The sequence below is a fragment of the Podarcis filfolensis genome (genome assembly GCF_964270895.1).
Source record: "Podarcis filfolensis genome assembly, chromosome: 9".
Lineage (NCBI taxonomy): Eukaryota > Metazoa > Chordata > Lepidosauria > Squamata > Lacertidae > Podarcis > Podarcis filfolensis.
Genome location: NC_139610.1, coordinates 61936005 through 61943522, shown reverse-complemented (window position 1 = coordinate 61943522; position 7518 = coordinate 61936005).

Here is a 7518-nt window from a genome sequence, read left to right as displayed (position 1 = left end):
GTCCGCTTCTCTGGAGCAGCAGAAAACAACCTTTCTCCCTCCTCTATGTGACATCCTTTTATATATTTGAACATGGCTATCATATCACCCCTTAACCTCCTCTTCTCCAGGCTAAACATGCCCAGCTCCCTTAGCCGTTCCTCATAAGGCATCGTTTCCAGGCCTTTGACCATTTTGGTTGCCCTCCTCTGGACACGTTCCAGTTTGTCAGTGTCCTTCTTGAACTGTGGTGCCCAGAACTGGACACAGTACTCCAGGTGAGGTCTGACCAGAGTAGAATACAGTGGCACTATTACTTCCCTTGATCTAGATGCTATACTCCTATTGATGCAGCCCAGAGACTCGTAATCTGGTGAACCGGGTTCGCTTCCCCGCTCCTCTCATGCAGCTGCTGGGTGACCTTGAGCTAGTCACACTTTTTTGAAGTCTCTCAGCCTCACTCACCTCACAGAGTGTTTGTTGTGGGGGAGGAAGGGAAAGGAGAATGCTAGCCGCTTTGAGACCATTAGGTCCAGTCATGACCGACTCTGGGGTTGCGGCACTCATCTCGCTTTATTGGCTGAGGGAGCCCACGTACAGCTTCCAGGTCATGTGGCCAGCATGACTAAGCTGCTTCTGGTGAACCAGAGCGGCGCACGGAAATGCTGTTTACCTTCCCGCTGGAGTGGTACCTATTTATCTACTTGCACTTTGCCGTGCTTTCGAACTGCTAGGTTGGCAGGAGCAGGGACCGCGCAACGGGAGCTCACCCCGTCACAGGGATTCGAACTGCCGACCTTCTGATTGGCAAGCCCTAGGCTCTGTGGTTTAACCCACAGCGCCACCCACGTCGCTTGAGACTCCTTAGGGAAGTGATAAAGCGGGATATCAAATCCAAACTCCTCCTCTTCTTCTTCTTCTTCTTCTTCTTCTTCTTCTTCTTCTTCTTCTTCTTCCCAGCAATGTGGTGTGGAGGGAGGGAGGGAGAGAGCAGGATGGAGGACAGAGACCATGCACATTCCCAGCAATCACCCCTTGTGGTTATAATGCCCAGTATAACTAGTATGTGGGGACGGAAGGAGGCTGAGATCTTTCCAGCGAGGAAGGGCTGCTTTGATTCCTGCTTTCTGCTCACAAGTAAATCCCAACAGTGCATGCAAGCAGGTGTGTGGGTCTTCTGTAAGGAGGGATTTAACAGAGGGGCTGCCATGTTGAGTGTCTCAGCTCAGCCCTGCTACTGCATTGCTTGGCTTCCCACTGATTTCAAAGGGGCTTGTGCAGGAGAACTTCCTGCTTGGTTGTGTCTCGTGCATGTAGGGCTGCTGAGTGTCCATCATCCTCAAGATATCCCATCTGTTCTGCAGGGCGCTCAAGGTGGAGTGTGTGGTTCTCCTCCCCCCCTCCTCTCTTGTGTGCTGTTGACACATGTGCTTCCCACTTATACACAGGCCAAAAGCTGTGCCAAAAGGGGCGGGGGCAGAACATGGCAGGAGCAGAACAGGGGAGTCCCTACTAAACACGTCTTGCGATGGAATCCCAGCGCAAGTGGCTCCCACAGGGGAGCTGCAAAAAGAATGTGGTTGGTCAAGGGCACTGTGGACTCAAAAAGGTTGAAAACCACTGGCCCCGTACCAGAAGCTCGGACCTGCCCTCACTGGTCCTGGAAGGAGCCTTTTAAAAAGTCCCATATGCTCAGAGACTTTGCGCCTGTTCATTGGGGGAGATAGGAAGCCCAGAGCACTTGTTCTTTAGATGTCCCTTTTATGAAGAGGCACGTAGTGAGACCATTGATCCCCTACTGGTGAGGCTCGCTGACCTCCCGGAAAAGCAAAAATTCGACCTTTTCCTGTTAGGCAAAGATCAGAAGACGACCCGGACGGTTGCCAGATTCTGTAGGCGCAGACCATATCCCAACTCAAACTAGTTTGTTAAGAAAATCCCCAAACTCGGTTCTGTGGGTGACTCTGGGTCAGCTCCCTGCGCTAGTTTATTGTTGTACTGTACATTGTTTTTAAATTTATTGTTGTACATTGTTTTAATTGTTTGTTTTCCTTCTGTGACTGTACCCCCAAGTGTGTTTTATAAGCTGGTCTCCTACCATAATAAATTATCTCTCTATCACTGTTTCCCCGGTGCCTCCTTCCAAAGCTCAGAAAGTTTCTGCCCAGTTTAGGGAGGCTCACATGCATGGCGTCTATCCCCAAATCGCCTTTGCAAGCTGGCACCTCTGGCCCCAACTGTTCCCCCTACGAAAAATTTAACTGCATGCCACTGATGGGAAAGAATCCCAAAGGGTGGGTGCCACCAAACTATGGGTCCTATTCTGACATTGTGTAGAACTGGAACCAGTGCTGTTTTTGCAGAAAAAGATGTGCCAGAACCCACCACGAACGCCTCCCTTGTTCTCTTATAATGGCAATGGTGCACATTTGAGAGGTGCTGGAACCGAGTTCTGATCAGTTCCAGCCGAACAAAAAGCCCTGTGCTGAACAGACTCAGTGGAGAGCATTCCTTATATCCAGGCTTCCAATTCAGTCCCTGGCACCTCCAGGCATGGTGTGGGAAATCCTGTCCTGCAGACTTCAGGAACTTATGCCCATCAGTGTATTAACCTAAATGGACCAATGGCCTGACTCAGTAGAAGGCTGTTTCTTCTGTTCCTTATATACCTAAGGTAAAGGTAAAGGGACCCCTAACCGTTAGGTCCAGTCATGGACGACTCTGGGGTTGCGGCGCTCATCTCGCTTTACTGGCCGAGGGAGCCGGCGTACAGCTTCCGGGTCATGTGGCCATCATGACTAAGCTGCTTCTGGTGAACCAGAGCAGCACACAGAAACACTGTTTACCTTCCCGCCGCAGTGGTGCCTATTTATCTACTTGCACTGCATGCTTTTGATCTGCTAGGTTGGCAGGAGCAGGGACTGAGCAACAGCTCACCCCGTCGCAGGGATTCGAACCGCCGACCATCTGATCGGCAAGCCCTAGGCTCTGTGGTTTAACCCACAGCGCCACCCGCATCCCCCTTATATACCTACCCAATCCTTTTTTTGCCAAATGTGCCAGGGATTGAACCCAGAACCTCGCGCCGTTGTCTCTTCTTTTCACATCTTCCAAAAGTAACCCAAGGAAGCAGCCCCTCGCATCACTGCATCCAATTGCCTCACCAGTCCAGCATAGCAGGAATGCCTCCCTAATGATCCTTCAGCACATTTCATGCTCAAAATATTACTTGGCACCAGAGATGGCAATCGCTACTCTGATGAAGCAGCACAAATGTCTCCTTGCAACTGATGTGATTTGTGGGATGGCCAGTGCTGTGTTGTCACTTGGGCCTCATCTGCACTGTGCATTTAAAGCAGCATCATACCACTCTCAAGACTCATGCCCCCCCCGAATCCTGGGAACTGTAGTTTAAGGGTGCTGAGAGTAGTTAGGGGATTTCGCTTTCCCTCACGGAGCTGTAATCCTTGGAGTGGTTTGACAACCAATCCCTCTTCCCGGGAACTCTGGGAACTGTAGCTGTGTGAGGGAAGTAGGGATCGCCTAACACACTCTCAGAACCCTTAACCAACTAGAGCTCCCTTTAGCCCAGAGATGGAAAGAAGATAAAGTCTGTACCAGAGAAGAATAGCAGACTAAGATGGTGGATTATGCCGAAATGGCAAAAATGACTGGAAAGATCAGAAATCAGGAAGACCAAAACTTCAATAAGGAGTGGGGGGAATTTATAGTTTACCTTGGAGACCACTGTAAACAGTCAAAATCATTAGCAGGACTGCAATAACACTTGTAATGTAAAAAGAACTATATATACAATGGAGATTTAAAAATTGGAAGAAGTAGAAAAGGATTAATAACGGAATCCACGGAGGGGTGGAGGGAAGCCCAAATATTCATGGGAATCTTTTTCTTTTTTTGATTATGATGAGTGTAAATTTTAACTTGTAAAACCAAATAAAACAACAACAACGACAACAAACTACAGCTCCCTGGATTATTTGGGGGAAGCCGTGACTCTTTAAAGTGGTGCAGATATATATAGTGCAGATATGGCCTCTCCCTGGGCCCGCTTAAATCCATTTGCTTCCCACCACCTCCTGAGCCCAATCTCCCAAACCGCTCAGAGGAAGAATGTGTGATGAGTGAAGGATGCTGCTGTATCTCGCCCTTGGTCACTGCATCAGTGCTCAGGGAGGCCAAGTGAGCAGGAAGCGATAGCCAGGAAGAACAGCAGCAAAGCCAAGAGATTTCAGATGTGAGCAGTGTGTGTCTCTTGCAGTGGCAGACCCTACAATTTTTCTCTGATGCAAAAAGGGATGTCCTATTCCACAACAACAGTTTTAACATTTATACCCTGCCCATCTGCCTGGGATGCCCCAGGCACTCTGGGCAGCTTCCAACGTATATATAAAAACTTAAAACATTTTTAAAAACCCACTTCCCTATACAGGGCTGCCTACAGATGGCTCAGGGGTCCGATAACTCCATACCCTCCAACATTTCTCCGTTAAAAAAAGGGACATCCGAAGGAAAAGCGGGACATTCCAGAATCAAATCTGAAACCGGGACGGCTTCTGTAAATCCGGGACTGTCCCTGGGAAATAGGGACATTTGGGAGGTCTGCAGTGATGGAAGTCTTGGCAGCCTGATAATGGGGCAGGGAGGAATTTCCTTTGGGAAAATGGCACGGGGAAAGGGTTAAATACCCCTCCCTCTAGTGCTGCTCCCCTGCATCAACTAGAGGGTTGGACTAGATGACCACTGGGGATCCATCTGAACACTACAGTTCTACAAGCACCTGAAATGTTATTAGACCACAACTACCACCATCCGTGAGCACTGGGCATGCTGGCGGAGACTGAGAAGAATTGAAGTCCAACACTATCTGGAGGGTCACGGCTTTCCCTATGCATGTGCTAGGCATTAATTCAGAAGCCAGTCTTCCCTCGCTTGCGTGTTCCAAACAATCTTATAACTTTTGGCCTTCTCCCCCTTCACAAACAAGCAAGTTAATAAAGACATTGTTTATTGTGTGTTTTTTTTTTATTGTGAAAATCCAGAGATGTAAAACAGCAAAACATGGAATTTCCTAAAGGGAGTCGACCGAATCAATAATGTAACTTCAGTGTATTATACAGAACTGTTTTCCACATGCAAGTTTCTAAAGGTAATATACCAAAATAAATGCTATGATATAGCTTGGAAGGCTAAAACTAGCTCTGTTTTGTACAGTGCTTCGCATTTCAGTCCCCGGACGTAGAAAAAGAATACAGCCACAAGAATGCAAGACAGCTTTAGGAGCCTATCAACCTTCCAATTTTCGGTAGACAGTTTTGTGGCCATTTTAGAGCGATCCTTTGCAACTGTCTGGAATGTTAAGGTCAAGTCCCTGTGTAAGCCCAACACTGAGATTGGATGCTATCCGTCCTTTAACCAACTCTTAGGTTTGTGTTGGCACTGGCAATGGCGTAGGAAGGGGGGTGCGGTTGGTGCGGTCCGCCCCAGGTGTCATCACTGAGAGGGGTGCCAAAATGGCAAAAATATGTGTTTTTGAAAAAAATAACTCCTGCACCCACCACACGCCCCTTCTTACCGCCACTGCAGGAGCAGTCTCACCTCGAGTGATTTCCAGAAATCAGAAGCATTGATTGCTCCCTCCAACTCTGCAGGCAGAGCACAGCCTTTATGGCTAATAGCTTTCAACAGCCTTCACCTCCATGAATCTGCCTAATCCAGAGGCATAGGTAGGTGAGGCAGGGGGCACTGGGCGTCACACCGTGGGGCCTGCAGTGTGCCTGAGCCAGGCGTCTCTCCTGAGAGGGAGGTGGCAGACGGACTACCTGCAAGCCCTGCACTCGGGGCTTGCGCCTGCCCACCACCTCAGCCGCCCTACAGGGGCTACATGGAGGCTCAACGCTGTTGAATGGTCTCTTTAAATTTGAAGGTTCATTATTGTTCCACAAGATGTGTATTTCTTTAAGGGCTAAGTTGTGTTAATTAAGCTGTTGGGTATAGTATATAAAGAGCAGCACCTAGCTCTCTCAGTACCCTGGTGGTTGGGTTGGTGGATGGTCGTGTTTATTGATATATTTAGTGTAAAAGGAGTTTTTGTTATTGAAACCTAGCTGAAGTTATTTTTGAGTTCCTTGTAATGTGTGGTCTCCCCAGCACGCTTTCTGCAGCGCAACTAATCTGCAAATAGCCAACAAACGCAGCACGCCTTGCCTTGGCTCACCCTGCTCCCATGGGTAGCTTGCCCCACCCCCATGGTCGGCTCGCTCTGCCCCAGACTGCAGGGTGTGCAGCCTGCCCCGGGCACCTGAGCACCTACCTACGCCACTGGGCACTGGGGAGCTTCTGATAGTGGAGGCACATTTTCACTTAAGGATGTTCCTTCCCGATTGGTTGCCCTTCTTGCCGCCACATGAAGCACCACTGGCAGAATCAACCCCACATTAAAGGTGTGTTCACATTACTGCCTTAAGAGCGCAGCCAAGTTGTGTACCCCCGCTGTGTGTTTCACAGCTCTCTCCCCTCCCCACAGCTGTTCACCTCAGCACAGCTTCAATTCATTTCTGAACACGCCAGGTGGGCTAGAGACAAATTAGGAACCGCTTGAGGACTCCAACAGGTGTGAAGCTGGTTTGAGAAATAACGCATCAAACAATAGTATTTTGTAATGAAGTTCAGGATACATACGCATCTGGGTCAACATTGTGTGAACACAGATTTGACAAAGCGGCTCTGCAATCACAGTGAAAGGGAATGTGAACACAGCCTAAGAAGAGAGAGGGTACTGCTAAAACATCTCCCTGCAGCTCTAACATGCTTTGCAATATTATCAACTCCTACAGATCATTACAAGCATTATATGCATTTCAGGGTTGTGCCCCCACAAGTTGTTTGGCACACTTTATACTTGCACTCCAATATTTTGGTGATTCTAAGCCAGATCGCTTCTCTCTTCTGGGCCAAACATGGGGATGTATTAGCAGAATGCGATTGTTTGCTTGGGATCACTCTATAAAGGCCTTTGTCCATGACAGTTAAAACACACACAGACACACCAGGCACTTAATGCTGCTTGCATTCCGTCCTATTAGAGCCAAGTCTTAAAAATAAATACTTTATACCATGGGATGTGCTGGTGTTGTGGTCTTTTTTATTATTTTGAGGGGGGAGGGAGAAGAAAGGGAGAACAGAGGACACACTATTGCTTGACTGCAAGTGCATTTTAGCAGGCCTCTGTGCCCATTGTATTGTATTCGCTAACAGTCCTAATTTTCCCTCACTTTCCACGATTGTTCCATTTATTTTAAAGCAGTGTACCAGAGCTGTATTCTACAACTTACTCTCTCTGCTCATGTGCACTCAAGTTCCCTGGAAGCCAATTATTCTCAGTTTTCAAAATATCTAGCTAGCTATATATATATACATACATACATACATATATATTTGTATTGGAAACACTATAATTAGAGGCGGTTTTTTCAGCTGGAAGGTGAGGTGGGTTGAATTCTTCAGCTGATAAGCTGCCGC